This window comes from Vipera ursinii (assembly GCF_947247035.1).
Source record: "Vipera ursinii genome assembly, chromosome: 16".
Taxonomy (NCBI): domain Eukaryota; kingdom Metazoa; phylum Chordata; class Lepidosauria; order Squamata; family Viperidae; genus Vipera; species Vipera ursinii.
Genome location: NC_139529.1, coordinates 4634693 through 4647941, shown reverse-complemented (window position 1 = coordinate 4647941; position 13249 = coordinate 4634693). Strand labels below are relative to the sequence as shown.

At 49.5% G+C, this 13249-nt stretch overlaps 1 protein-coding gene across 4 annotated transcripts in view; it reads right to left on the bottom strand.

The window, feature by feature from the left end:
- NEK6 (NIMA related kinase 6) overlaps positions 1 to 2104 on the bottom strand; it is a 74783-nt gene extending 72679 nt beyond the window's left edge. For 3 of the 4 annotated variants that reach the window (XM_083375188.1, XM_083375190.1, XM_083375189.1), the window contains exon 1: positions 1807 to 1996. The gene's annotated coding sequence lies outside the window, so the exon portion shown is untranslated. Of the gene's footprint in view, positions 1 to 1806 lie in introns of all 4 variants that reach the window. The other variant, XM_083375191.1, reaches the window with a different exon arrangement.
- Positions 2105 to 13249: the final 11145 nt, after the last annotated feature.

Below are 13249 nucleotides of genomic sequence, written 5' to 3'. Positions count from 1 at the left end.
CTTGGCCCTTTTATGACTTGTGGACTTCAATTTCCAGAATTCCAATGCTGGCTGAGGAATTCTGGGAATTGAAGTCCATAAGTCATAAAAGGGCCAAGTTTGAAGACCCCTGGATTAGACAGAAGACACAGATACAAGAGATTAGAGAGGGAGAGATTAGATAGAGATTAGATAGAAGATAGAGATAGAGATAGAGATAGATAGATAGATAGATAGATAGATAGATAGATAGATAGATAGATATATGATAGATAGATAGACAGAAAGATATAAGATATTAGAATGATGATAGATTAGATAGACACAGAGATTAGATAGAAGACACAGATACAAGAGATTAGAGAGGGAGAAAGAGATTAGATAGACAGAGATTAGATAGGAGATAGAGATAGATAGATAGACACAGAGAGATTAGATAGAAGACAGATGTAGACAGAGATATAGATAGATAGATACAGAGATTAGATAGAAGACAGATAGACAGATTAGATAGATAGATAGATAGATAGATAGATAGACAGACAGACACAGAGATGAGAGAGAGAGAGAGAGAGAGAGAGAAGATAGATCTGGAGATAAGAGATTAGACAGAGTGACACACAATGTTTACAGCAATTTAATCAGAGGATTTTCTTCCGCCATGAGGCTCCTCCAGAAAAAATAGGTGTGTAAACAGAGCTCTCTGCCCTGTCATATGTACATAACTCAAGACCCAGGAAAGGTATCCTACCCCAACCTTGGGTGACAGGAATGAAGAGAAACCTGTCCCAACAAGAGAAAAGCCCTGCAGGTGAGGCCGTATGGGGGGTGTGGGGGCTCACAAAACATGCAGGTCCTGTGGCATTAACATTGCCATTTCCAAACCAAATGCAGGGAGGGGGGGGCTCACCTGGCTCAGCTTTGGAGGAGGCAGCCCACTCACCTGAGCACCCTTCCAGCTCGCTGACCCCTCCCTGCCTCTACTGGGAGGAGCTGGGGGAGGAAGAGGAGGAACTGGGCTGCAGAGGTGCCAGGGATGACCCCCACCCCCATCAAAATATCCCATCCGGGCTGCGGGGTGTGTGTGTGTGTGTGTATTAAACCAGCCCCCCCCCACGCCAAGCCAGCCAGCTGCTCCGCTGTTCTTCCTAGCCAAGGACATCAAACCCCCGCGCCAAGATGCAAATCGGTGAAATATTTTGAGTCTGGGGGCGAGTGGGTGGGTGGGTGGGTGGGCTCCTTTCCTTGGCCGGGACCTGAATCGGGCCTGGCTGAGAGGAGAAGCGGTCGAAGGCAGGACCCAAGGCAGCTTTGCCAATTCCCAGGTCCCCCAAGCGATTTAGGGGGGGAATGGAACGGGGGGGCAGCCCCCCTCCCCCGACCAACCTCAAACCCCAGCCAAGGAGGTCGAAGCAGCCAACCGAAGGCTGGAGCGTTTGGTGGAGAAGGCGCCAGGCGCGTTTGGTGGAGAAGCCAGGAGAGGCGCGATTTTGGGGAGGGGGAGGCGATTCCCGGGGGGTGGGGGTGGTGTATGTGTGTGTGTGGGGGGGTCGGTGTAGGAAAGAAGCCCGGCCACTGTCCCGCCGCTCGGCCACCCACGCGGGGGCAGTTAACGTTCGCTCCAGGAGCTCCGATCGCTGCCAAACCGGAGGGGGGGGGGTCTTTCGGGGGGGGCAGAGTTGGAAGAAGGGAAAGTGGGGCGTCCCCCCCCTCCCCGGGGATGGCGGGGAGGGGGCGTGGTCAGCCCCCGCCCCGCCTCCGGCCGCCCCCTCCCCTCCTCGGTCCTGGGCGCCCCCCACCCACCCCCCCAGCTCTTCGCGGGCTTACCTGCCAACCGGGCGCCCCCGGGCCCCTTGCGCCGCCGGCCCCCGGCCCCGCGCTTCTGCTCCGGCCGGGTCGATCCAGCAGGAGTCGGAGGCGAGTTTCCCCCACTCCCGCGCGCGTCCCCGCGCTGGCTGCCTGCTGCCTCCGTCGGGCCGGCCGCGCGCTCCCGCCCCCGCAGCCGCCGAGGAGAGGGAGGGGGGAGGGAGGGAGGGGGCCTCCGGCTGGCAGGCCACGCCACGCGCGCCCCCGACGCCTCTCCGGTGCCCCCCCAGCTGCCACGCAGGCCGCCGCCGCTGCTTTCCTCGGGGACGAGCGCGCAGGCGGCGGGATGGGGGGGAGGAGGAGGGAAGGGAAGGGAGGAGGGGGGAGGAGGAGCCGTGCGCGCGCGCTCCCGAGCCGTCCTCCCCTGCGGTTGGTCCCTCTGCGCGTCCCCCCCTCCTCCTCCCACCCACCGACCCACCCCTCCTCCTCCTCCCACCCACCCACCCACCCCTCCTCCTCCCACCTAACCCCCCTCCTCCTCCCACCCACCCACCCCTCCTCCTCCTCCCACCCACCGACCCACTCCTCCTAACACCCACCCACCCACCCCTCCTCCTCCTACCCACCCACCGACCCACTCCTCCTCCTCCTCCCACCCACCCCTCCTCCTCCTCCTCCTCCTCCCACCCACCGACCCACTCCTCCTAACACCCACCCACCGACCCACTCCTCCTAACACCCACCCACCCCTCCTCCTCCCACCTAACCCCCCTCCTCCTCCCACCCACCCACCCACCCCTCCTCCTCCTCCTCCCACCCACCGACCCACCCCTCCTCCTCCCACCTAACCCCCCTCCTCCTCCTCCCACCCACCGACCCACTCCTCCTAACACCCACCCACCCACCCCTCCTCCTCCTCCTCCCACCCACCGACCCACTCCTCCTCCCAAGCACCCAACCCCCCTCCTCCTCCCACCCACCCACCCACCCCTCCTCCTAACACCCACCCACCCCTCCTCCTCCAACCCCTCCTCCTCCCACCCACCCAACCCCCCTTCTCCTCCCACCCACCCACCCCTCCTCCTCCCACCCACCCACCGACCCACTCCTCCTAACACCCACCCACCCACCCCTCCTCCTCCTCCCACCCACCCAACCCCCCTTCTCCTCCCACCCACCCCACCCCCCCACCCCGGCCGCCGTGGCTCCGGCACGGTTCTTTCCACGGGTCTCCAAAACTGCTTGCCAGGTGGGCCGGGGTCTTGTGGGGTTCGGAGGCTCCCCTCGCCCGGTGGGGGTGGCCCTTTTGTCCCGGAGGAGCAGCTCCGGAGTTCTGGGGGTCCCGCCGGGTGTGTGTGTGTCTCTGTGTGTGTGTGTGTGTGTGTGTGTGTCTCCAAGGCAAGCCCCCCCCCCGCTGCGCCCCTGAACTTGGGTGCGCAACGGGCGGAAAATTGACGCGCCGGAGGAAGTTTTGGATTCAAAAGCAACAGAGTTATCTTCGGAGTGGGTGGTTTCTGTTTGGTTTTGGCTACAACAAAATGTAGCCTTTTGAGACTTCCGGAAAGATTTCGGAAACTTTGCAAGACTGGACACTTGTGTGTGTGTGTGTGTGTGTGTGTGTGTGTGTGTGTGTGTGTGTGTATGTGTGTTGTTATTGTGGTAGTGCTTCTGGTTTGGTTTGGCGCTTTCCCTGGAAGACGCAAAAAAAACAACCCGAAGAGGATATTATTATTATTATTTATTATTATTTATTATTATTATTATTACTATTATTATTAGTATTATTAGTATTATTAGTATTATTAGTATTATTAGTATTAGTATTAGTATTATTATCCTCTTCGGGGGGTTTTTATAAGAGTTAAAGTGCGATAGATTTAGTATTTTATTGTTGTTTGCATAAGGTAGACTATGATTGTTTGTATATTTATACCCTGTATTGAGCTCTGGGAAGTCGGGGAGGGGGAGGGGAGGGAGGGGTTGGGGAGAGGGGAGGGGGTTGGGAGGGGTTTTGTCTTTCTAAAAAATGTATTGTAAAACTTTTCAATAAATTATTATTATTATTATTATTATTATTATTATTATTATTATTATTATTATTATTATTATTATTATTATTTTATTTATATATCGCCCTTCTCCCGAAGGACTCAGGGCAGTGAACAGGGCAAACATATAAAAATACAAAGATACAAATGTTAAAAAGAATGAAACACAATGCCCAGCTAAAACAATAAATAGATATATTAAAAACAACAGTAACATCCCAACCCATCCCCCATCAGGCCAGGCCGGCTTGTTCGAATAAGTGAGTCTTCAGATCGCGTCGGAAGGATCTGGCGAAGTTGTGAGTTGAGGGGGGGTCCCTTGCCCAAAGCCAGTAATTCTTATATTTATTATTCCAATTATTTGAACTGCGATCCTGCAGGCTGGACCCAAGAGTTTCCAAATAAGTTTAAAAGGCTGCTTCCCAATCTTGTCTTCGCCCCAGACCCCCTTCAAATACCTTTTGTGGCCACAGACCCCCCCCCAAAGACTCAACTAAGATTTAAATCCTAAACGTGTCTTCCAGCCTTGGGGGGGACCCTCTGTGATGACGTCACACCACGCCCCCCCCAAGGTGTTCAAACATTGTTCCTATCTTCAGGTGCGTAGCGATATATTGGGTAATGCCCACATACCAGACATCGTCTCCTATTTTATGCTATTCATGGGGTGGTCACACCGACTTCTGTCTCCCTTGGTGCTTAACAAGGCACAATCATGAACTTCCTGGTTCACCAGGACAAATTGACAAATGTTGTCAGAAGCTATTTGAAGTTGCAACTGCCCAAACATCTTAGGGAAATATTCACACGAGCGAGATTTGAACAGCTGGACATAATGGTCAGATACGGGAGAGTCCACTCTATACCCTATAACAGGGGTAGGCAACCTTGGCTCTTTTATGACTCGTGGACTTCAACTCCCAGAATTCCTGGGCCAGCATGGGGGAACTATGGCCTCTTCATGACTCGTGAACTTCAACTCTCAGAACTCCTCAGCCAGGATGGGGGAACTGTGGCCCCTTCATGACTCATGGACTTCAACTCCCAGAATCCCTGAGCCAGCATGGGGCAACTATGGCCCCCCTCATGACTCGTGGACTTCAACTCCCAGAATTCCTGAGCCAGCATGGGGGAACTATGGCCTCTTCATGACTCGTGAACTTCAACTCTCAGAATTCCTCAGCCAGGATGGGGGAACTGTGGCCTCTTCATGACTCATGGACTTCAACTCCCAGAATTCCTGAGCCAGCATGGGGGAACTATGGCCTCTTCATGACTCATGGACTTCAACTCCCAGAATTCCTCAGCCAGCATGGGGGAACTGTGGCCCCTTCATGACTCATGGACTTCAACTCCCAGAATTCCTGAGCCAGCATGGGGCAACTATGGCCCCCCTCATGACTCGTGGACTTCAACTCCCAGAATTCCTGAGCCAGCATGGGGGAACTATGGCCTCTTCATGACTCATGGACTTCAACTCTCAGAATTCCTCAGCCAGGATGGGGGAACTGTGGCCTCTTCATGACTCATGGACTTCAACTCCCAGAATTCCTGAGCCAGCATGGGGGAACTATGGCCTCTTCATGACTCGTGGACTTCAACTCCCAGAATTCCTCAGCCAGCATGGGGGAACTGTGGCCCCTTCATGACTCATGGACTTCAACTCCCAGAATTCCTGAGCCAGCATGGGGCAACTATGGCCCCCCTCATGACTCGTGGACTTCAACTCCCAGAATTCCTGAGCCAGCATGGGGGAACTATGGCCTCTTCATGACTCGTGAACTTCAACTCTCAGAATTCCTCAGCCAGGATGGGGGAACTGTGGCCTCTTCATGACTCATGGACTTCAACTCCCAGAATTCCTGAGCCAGCATGGGGGAACTATGGCCTCTTCATGACTCGTGGACTTCAACTCCCAGAATTCCTCAGCCAGCATGGCTGACTCAGGAATTCTGGGATTTGAAGTCCACGAGTCATAAAAGAGCCAAGGTTGCCTACCCCTGCCCTATAAGTATAATGGACATAGGTTGAGGACCTGGCTCACATCCTATTTTACTGCTGCCTGCATAAGAAGGTGAGAGACAGGAACCTTGGCCTATACCAGGGGTAGGTAACCTCGGCTCTTTTATGACTCGTGGACTTCAACTCCCAGAATTCCTGAGCCGGCATAGCTGAATTCTGGGAATTGGAAGTCCATGAGTCATAAAAGAGCCGAGGTTGCCTACCCCTGACCTATAGACCAAACAAAGTAACCATGGGGACCCCCCCCCCATATCAAAATAACTGGCCTTACGTGTGGCCAGAATTTGAAAATTACATTTAACACAGCACAGCACCTGAGCAAAAAATGGTTCGGCTGAGATCGGCGTATGTGAAACTGATCGGGGTAGATTGCTGGGGTGTTAGTGAAATATAATTTTATCACGTTTTATCTATCTACATCTTAAATTGCCGCATTTGATTCTAATTTCTTTTTAAAAATGGGTCTTATCCCAATTTCATTTTAAATTGTATTTTATTTCTATTTTATCCTAAATTATATCTTAACTAAATTCCATTCTAAATTGTTTGTGCTGCATTTTAGTATAACGTGTGTTTGGAACGCTGCGCTTCAATATGGCCCACGGGCTAATCAATAAAGATTATTATTATGATAACAAGGCAAAAAAAACAAAACACCTGGAACTCGGAAGCATTTTTTTTTTTTTTGCAGATCTATCAGTGATTTGGCAGATTTGGGTGGAACCCGAACGATACAAAATGAATCCAGTTTGGCTTCCGTGCCTGGCCTGCCATAGAAAAATAGGAAGAAAGCTTAGCTCACGCAACCGTAATCTTTGAATCAGTGTTCGTCAGAAGGAAAGAGGCCTGTAATTTTTGCATTCCGGTTGATCTCCTGCTAATTGTAGAGTGACTGAGCTGGGAAATGCACACACACATTTAACCTCCTGCAATTACTGCATTAAGTATTCACGCTAAGTCATAATATCCTTTGTTTGGGTTTGAGTCTGCTGACAAGCCGCTGAGATTTTTGCAAGCCACCGTTTGTGGCTGGTGCACTCCCTGTCAAGGGTATGGGAGCTGTCAACTCTGGCTAAGTGGACCCTGGTTTTTGTAATTGTGGCAAATTAGAGCATCACATCAAAAGTGATACTTCTTGTTGTCCAGCGGCTAAGTTGTGTCCAACTCTTCATGACTCCATAGCATGCCAGGCCCTCCTGGATATTTCCTTGGAGCAGGGGTAGGCAACCTTGGCTCTTTTATGACTCGTGGACTTCAACTCCCCAAATTCCTGAGCCAGCATGGAGGAAGCTTTGGCCCCTTCATGACTCATGGACTTCAACTCCCAGAATTCCTGAGCCAGCATGGGGAAAACTCTGGCCCCTTCATGACTTGTGGACTTGCAACTCCCAAAATTCCTGAGCCAGCATGGAGGAAGCTTTGGCCCCTTCATGACTCATGGATTTCAACTCCCAGAATTCCTGAGCCAGCATGGCTCAGCTTGGAAATCTTCCCTTTCCCCTCAGCATGGCTGGCTCAGGAATTCTGGGAGTTGAAGTCCACGAGTCATAAAAGAGCCAAGGTTGCCTACCTCTGCCTTAGAGCGAATACAGCATTAAGTACCGTAATAAGAGTGCGCAAACACTGACGTGGTGAAACTTTAAAATTAAAAAGGTAAAGGTTCCCCCGCACATGTGTGCTAGTTGTTTCCAACTCCAGGAGCCGGTGCTCATCTCCGTTTCAAAGCCGAAGAGCCAGCGCTTGTCTGAGGACGTCTCCGTGGTCATGTGACCGGCATGACTAGACACCAAAGGCGCACGGAACGCTGTTCCCTTGCCACCGTGGTGGTCCCTATTTTTCTACTTGCATTTTTACGTGCTTTCGAACTGCTAGGCTGGCAGAAGCTGGGACGAGTAACAGGCGCTCACTCTGCTACGCGGCACTCAGGATTCGACCTGCCAAACTGCCGACCTTCTGATTGACAAGCTCAGCGTCCTAACCCACTGAGACACCGTGTCCCTTACTTTAAAATTAGCCCATGCTAAAAAAAAAAACAAAAAAACCCAGAGAAATTTGGGGAAAGGAACACGCGACACAATTGCCTCAAGAAGACCTTTTCTGCAGTCGCTCTTGGGGAAAAACCGGCAAGTTGAGTGCTAATAACTTTTCAACGGCCACATTAGTAATCTCTAAAGTTCGTTACGAAAGATAGAAAACGTCATTCTGAGATTCACGTCTCCAAGTTTTACAATGGGTGGTATCCTTTCCTGATTGCTAAGAAAGGACTCTGGCCATCCTAGGCAGAAATCCCCAAGAAGAACAACTGGAGCACCGTCACTCAAAGCAAAACATTCCATTTTAAGGCAGAATATTTGAAACTATGTCAACATAAAGCAAATTTGAACATCTGTGTAACTTTCTGGGCTGCAAGAAAAGGGAAGAGTTTGCAATTGGATTTGAACTGGTCACCCAAAGTCCTGAATCACTATTAACCAGGGTTTCCCCCCCCCCCCTTCCCGTACACATCCAATGTTCTTCTTCTTCTTCTTCTTCTTCTTCTTCTTCTTCTTCTTCTTCTTCTTCTTCTTCTTCTTCTTCTTCTTCTTCTTCTTCTTTATTATTATTATCATTATCATTATCATTATTATTGTCACCAGAAATAATCCAAAGGGAGTTTACCATGTGCCCATATCTCTGGTGGCCAACGGGTTCAAAGTTGTCACTTCCCACTTTGGAAATTCATTCGCAATGGCCAAAGCAGGTTCCCTTCTGAAGCCGCCCTTTTTAAACCTGGATTTATATATATATATATATATATATATATATATATATATATATATATATATATATATATATATATATATATATATATATTCCATTAGAAAATCAAATCTTGGAAAAAGGCTGGTGCTGGGGTGGGGTGGGTGGGCAGGGAACAAAATGCTCACTGCCTTGTGAAATGAAGACGTAAAATTAGCCTGAGAGGTGTCCAGGAGTCGGTTGCATCTTCCGAAGAATATTTTAAAAAAAAAAACCCTTCTGCTTTTCTGCAAGGCTTTTTTGTGGAGAAGGAAACACACAGCTAGCTTTCTCCAAAAGTCCCCTACAAATCCGCTCGGTTCTCAAATTTCCATGAAGTCAGGAGTCCCAAAGGAAGCATTGATGTGAAGGAATGCATGCCAGCATGGGCTTCCTCTTTAAGGAAGCTGGGGAAACAAAACCTGAGGTCTCAAAGGCTTGGCAGGAAGCACCCCCCCCTTGTACTCTCTTTCTTCTCCTCTCCTCTCTCTCTCATTCTCTCATTCTTTCTCTCTTTCATTCTCTCTTGCTGTCCCTCTTGTTCTCTCTCTCCTCTCTTCTCTCTCTCTCATTCTTTCTCTCTCTCCCTTTAACTAACTTTCAATTATTTCAGAATTTCTGGATCTGATACTCAGCCTTCCTTCCTTCCTTCCTTCCTTCCTTCCTTCCTTCCTTCCTTCCTTCCTTCCCTAATTAACACCTAGAATAATTCCCATTTTTTCCTTCCTTCCATTCTCATTCTCATCTTCCTTCCTTGCTTCTTTCCTTCCTTCCCTAATTAACACCTAGGATAATTTCCATTTCCTTCCTTCCTCCCTTCCTTCCTTCCTTCCCTAATTAACACCTAGAATAATTTCCTTTCCTTCCTTCCTTCCTTCCTTCCTTCCTTCCCTCCCTAATTAACACCTAGAATAATTCCCATTTTTTCCTTCCTTCCATTCTCATTCTCATCTTCCTTCCTTGCTTCTTTCCTTCCTTCCCTAATTAACACCTAGGATAATTTCCATTTCCTTCCTTCCTTCCTTCCTTCCTTCCTTCCTTCCTTCCTTCCTTTCTTCCCTCCCTAATTAACACCTAGAATAATTTCCATTTTTCCTTCCTTCCTTCCCTAATTAACACCTAGAATAATTCCCATTTTTTCCTTCCTTCCATTCTCATTCTCATCTTCCTTCCTTGCTTCTTTCCTTCCTTCCCTAATTAACACCTAGAATAATTTCCATTTCCTTCCTTCCTTCCTTCCTTCCTTCCTTCCTCCCTTCCTTCCTTCCTTCCCTAATTAACACCTAGAATAATTTCCTTTCCTTCCTTCCTTCCTTCCTTCCTTCCTTCCTTCCTTCCTTCCTTCCTTCCTTCCCTCCTTCCCTCCCTAATTAACACCTAGAATAATTTCCATTTTTTCCTTCCTTCCATTCTCATTCTCATCTTCCTTCCTTGCTTCTTTCCTTCCTTCCCTAATTAACACCTAGGATAATTTCCATTTCCTTCCTTCCTTCCTTCCTTCCTTCCTTCCTTCCTTCCTTCCTTCTTCAATTAACACCTAGAATAATTTTCATTTCCTTCCTTCCTTCCTTCCTTCCTTCCTTCCTTCCTTCCTTCCTTCCTTCCTTCCTTCCTTCCCTAATTAACACCTAGGATAATTTCCATTTCCTTCCTTCCTTCCTTCCTTCCTTCCTTCCTTCCTTCCTTCCTTCCTTCCTTCCGTTTCCCCACCCCCACCCCGTTTCTTTATTTCATTTGCTGGAAGTTTCATACTTCCATCCATCGTAAAATGCAGAATTCATCCCTGTAACTTTCTTTTTGATGTGGGGGGGGGGGGAACAGAATGCAAGACAGGCCTGGCTGGGGCTTGGCAGCTGTGGATCCTTTTGTTTTATTTTGCCTCTACTACTCCCCCCTCTCCTCTTGAAACGGAGGCCAAATTCACCAGTTGCGACTAACAACACAGACGTCTCCTCTCCTTTTATTTCTTCCTGACACCACATACACGCAACCCGCCAAATTGTGCGTGCCTGCGTGTGTGCGTGTGTGTGTGTGTTTGCGTGTGTGTGTGTGTTTCCAGCTATTTTTTTTCTGGAAGGCTCCAATTGACAGCAGCTCCCTGCATTCTGCCAGTGGCAAAGGGTTTGGGGGAAAAAGCTGGCTTGGCTTCCCGACTTCACAGCCAGATGTTCCCTATCCAGCAGCTATGATACCCCCTCCCCTTCTCCTTCCAAGTCCTGTGTTTTGCCGGATTGCAAACTCAGCTATGGAACTCAGAGGCGTCCTTTACAGGCATGGCCAGAATTGTGGTTTTTGGTTTTTTTTTCCAAAAGAGAAACAAAGCCAAACCACCACCCCCCCCCCAAAAAAAAAAACCCTCAAAAAGAGTCAGCTCTTTTGCAGTTCCACCACAGTTGATGACAACTTTCTCGCTGGATGAAGAAGAATCTGCAAAAGAGAAGTCCCCAAATTGCAAAGTTGACTCTTTTCTGCAGCTTCCGATCAAAAGGGGGAGCTCAGCTCTTCCTCTGCTGAAGGCAGCAAAAACAGAATATTTGGGGCTTATCCCAAAAGCGGAGCGAAACCCAGCCCGGTGAATTGCTGTCCGTACCAAAGAGCCCGCCGCGTGCGGCGACAGCCCAAAAAAGCGAATACGATCCTGGGTTGTATAAACAGAGAATATGGGACTAAAAACTATTATCTAGCATTTGAATAATTACTGATGTGATACTTATACTGTTTGGAGTTAATTTATAAGAGTTAAAGTGCGATAGTTTTAATAGTTTATGATTGTTTGCATAAGGTAGATTATGATTGTTTGTATTCTTATACCCTGTACTTGAAGGGACGCGGTGGCTCAGTGGGTTAGGACGCCGAGCTTGTCGATCAGAAGGTCGGCAGTTTGGCGGGTCGAATCCCGAGTGCCGCGTAACAGAGTGAGCGCCTGTTACTCGTCCCAGCTTCTGCCAACCTAGCAGTTTGAAAGCACGTAAAAAGGCAAGTAGGAAAATAGGGACCACTCCGGTGGGAAGGTAACGGCGTTCCGTGCGCCTTTGGCGTCTAGTCATGCCGGCCACATGACCACGGAGACGTCCTCGGACAAGCGCTGGCTCTTCGGCTTTGAAACGGAGATGAGCACCGGCCCCTAGAGTCGGAAACGACTAGCACGCGTGTGCGGGGGAACCTTTACCTTTACCTTTACCCTGTACTTAGCTCTGGGAAGTCGGGGGGGGGGGAGGAGGGGGAAGGGGGGGAGGGGTTGTGGAGGGTTGGGGAGTGGGAAGGGGGTGGGGGGTTGTGTTTTAATAAAAACAGGAGAAAATAAAAAAACAGAGGCACAGAATCAAAATCACGTGAAGTGTTAGTGCCGCTTTATAAATTCTCTAGTAAGGCCACACCTGGAATCCTCCATCCAGTTTTTGGTCACCGTGTTACCAAAAAGATGCTGAGACTTTGGGGGAAAAAGTGCAGAGAAGAGCAACTAAGATGATTAAAGGCCTGGAGATTAAAAAAAACATATGAAGAACGGCTGCAGGATTTGGGAATGGCCAGTCTAGAGAAAAGGAGGACTGGGGTGGGGGGATATGATACTGTTTGAAGGGCTGCCACAAAGAGGAGGGAGACAATTTATTTTCCAAAGCACCAGAGGGATGGAATGGAAGCTAATCCAGGAGAGAAGGAACCTGGAATTAAGGACAAACGTCCTGACAGTGAGGACAATCAACCAGTGGAACAGCTTCCCACCAGAAATCGTGGGCGCTCCATCGCTGGAGATTTTAAAGAAGAGGCTAGACCAGAGGTAGGCAACCTCGGCTCTTTTATGACTCATGGCTGGCTCAGGAATTCTGGGAGTTGAAGTCCATGAGTCATAAAAGAGCCAAGGTTGCCTACCTCTGGGCTAGACAGTCACTTGTCTGAGTTGGTGTAGGTTCTCCTGCTTGAGCGGGGGGCTGGACTAGAAGACCTCCAAGGTCCCTTCCAGCTGTACTCTGATTGACTGTATGGTATTTGAAAGGCACAAGCAGCAATTCACAAAACCCTCAGCTTTTTAATCCAAATTCCTTGGTCTTGAAAAGGGGGCCATCAGACTCCTCCTGATTCTGAGATGCTGTAAACCAGAATGTAAGGACCTGGCCCTAGCTGGTCCCTCAAGAAAGGAAGTCTCTTGAATCCATTGAGTCGAATCAAAAGAACTTTGGCTGAGAGAAATTGGATGCAGGAAAGTCAGGTGGAATCTGAAGGTCCCGGGCAAAGTAAGTAAAGGTAAAGGTTCCCCCGCACATGCGTGCTAGTCATTTCTGACTCTAGGGGCCGTTGCTCATCTCCGTTTCAAAGCTGAAGAGCCAGCGCTTGTCCGAGGACGTCTCCGTGGTCATGTGGCCGGCATGACTAGACGCCAAAGGCGCACGGAACGCTGTTCCCTTCCCACCGGAGCGGTCCCTATTTTTCTACTTGCATATTTACGTGCTTTCGAACTGCTAGGTTGGCAGAAGCTGGGACGAGGAACAGGCACTCACTCTGCTACGCGGCACTCAGGATTCGACCCGCCAAACTGCTGACCTTCTGATTGACAAGCTGAGTGTCCTAACCCACTGAGCCACCGTGTCCCTGTCCCGGGCAAAGCCTAAAGCAATTCT